This window comes from Saccostrea cucullata, unplaced genomic scaffold (genome assembly GCF_032062105.1).
Source record: "Saccostrea cucullata isolate Sc308-1 unplaced genomic scaffold, CSIRO_AGI_Scuc_v1 ctg10761, whole genome shotgun sequence".
NCBI classification, from domain to species: Eukaryota; Metazoa; Mollusca; class Bivalvia; order Ostreida; family Ostreidae; genus Saccostrea; species Saccostrea cuccullata.
Genome location: NW_026924088.1, coordinates 20,726 through 22,576, shown reverse-complemented (window position 1 = coordinate 22,576; position 1,851 = coordinate 20,726). Strand labels below are relative to the sequence as shown.

General features: G+C 32.8%; 1 long non-coding RNA gene across 1 annotated transcript; it reads left to right on the top strand.

The window, feature by feature from the left end:
* Positions 1–21: 21 nt before the first annotated feature.
* Positions 22–1,619, top strand: LOC134265677 (uncharacterized). Its single transcript, XR_009991804.1, has 4 exons — positions 22–44; positions 607–866; positions 1,055–1,255; positions 1,483–1,619. It is a non-coding gene; the product is annotated as an uncharacterized LOC134265677 (long non-coding RNA).
* The last annotated feature ends 232 nt before the right edge of the window (positions 1,620–1,851 follow it).

Below are 1,851 nucleotides of genomic sequence, written 5' to 3'. Positions count from 1 at the left end.
CAACACAATACAAAAAGTAACTAAGATTATTTATCAAAATGAAAGTTACATTATACACTTATTTAATGACTACGAGGTAAACAGTCAAAATGTTGTCCCGAGGTAGTGGGGGAGACCTGGGAAACTGTTGCCCAAGGCCTTGGGCAACAGTTTCGCAGGTCTCCCCCACTACCGAGGGACAACATTTTGACTGTTTCACCGAGTAGTCATTGAATAAGTGTTTTATTACCTAACCTACTATATAATTAATTAAATTTGAATAAAAACACAAACAATTAATAAAACGTTTTCACAACTGTTAATTCACATACATGTCTATTAATTAGCTGAACACATAATATAAAGATTAAATTAATATTTTTAATTTAAAGTAATACTTAATATATGGATTGTTTGTGTGTTTTATTTAAATTTGATTAATTATAGAGCAGGTAAATAGTGATGTCTTGATCATCAAAACGCTTGAATATCACAATGACGCTTCAAACAGTCAACAGTTTATTCTGTGGACCGGTCAACAGTTCACTGTTTCATGATCACGCAAAAACAAAAAGTAAACCGTGAAACAGTTCAAAATGCTTAATTATAATTTATATAGTAGGTTAGGTAATAATATATTATATTCTATATATGTTCTTTATTTGTAAATTAATTTAAATTAATTTAAAATGTATCAATTGTTATTACCTTTCTGGTGGATTTGCTCTGTAGCCGCTGCAGCTTGCTCTCACTGATCAGGCGTCTCTGCATGGGGATGAGGTCTGCTTCTTTTCTCACGAGTTCTAGGAGCACATACAAAGAAAGGTTGTGGGACCCCTGGGCCTTTTGCATGTTCATACTGGTGTGCCAACCTTCAACCTGAAAAAGTAATGTTTAAATTATTATAATAACAGTACATATTTATATATTTTAATTAAATTACATTTACTTACATTGTATAGATATTTGATTTGAAATAAATTTTACAAATCAATATTTACTTATAAAAAAAATTTTTAATTGATATAAATGGAATTTATTATTAAACATCATCATGATATTACCTCATTGTTAGTCCGGATGGACTGGTTGAAGGTGCACCAGGATGACACAGGCCAGGTGTTGTTGTCGATCCACGTCCGGGTGACATAGTTGACGACTTCCCTCAAGGGCCCTTCCTCCCCCACAGAGTTGCTTACGCGCTGAAAAGCTGGAACGATGTGGGAGGAAGGGCCATCAGGTGCCGGACACACTTGTTGACATCGTCCCGCTCTCGGTATGCAACATAATTAAAATAAATTCTGAATATTCTGAAATTGAAATTTAAAGATTTTCTTATGTAATAAAAAATTATCGATTTTTTTATGTCTTTAAATTTTATAATAATGATAAGATTGTGTATCCCTTTTTTTACATATGTCTTTATATTTATATAAATAGAAATATGTGTTTAACACTTATATTAACTATTATATAAATAATTTTGTCATATATTACCTTTAGTTCGTTCTCCTGGACTTTGCTGAATACTGCCTTAGACAAGTGGAATACGCAACCACGGATCCTGGCCTCGGGGAAGACGTCCTTCAGTCCCTTCCAGATACCACACTTTAAGTCAGCTGTGAATAGCTCCACTGCAGGGGGGGGGGGGGGGGTAGGAAGGCAATCCACAATGGACTTGAACACCTGATAGATATAAATGAAATGAACAGTGTGTCTTAAAAGTCATAACAGTCATATATTAAAGTTAAAAAATATAATTATAATCATATCTTGTGAATCTTCTTTTAAAAATTTAGAGTATAAGAATCTTATCTTAAGATTGGAACATTAAACTATCTTGATTGTCCATTAGAAGAAATATGAAAAATT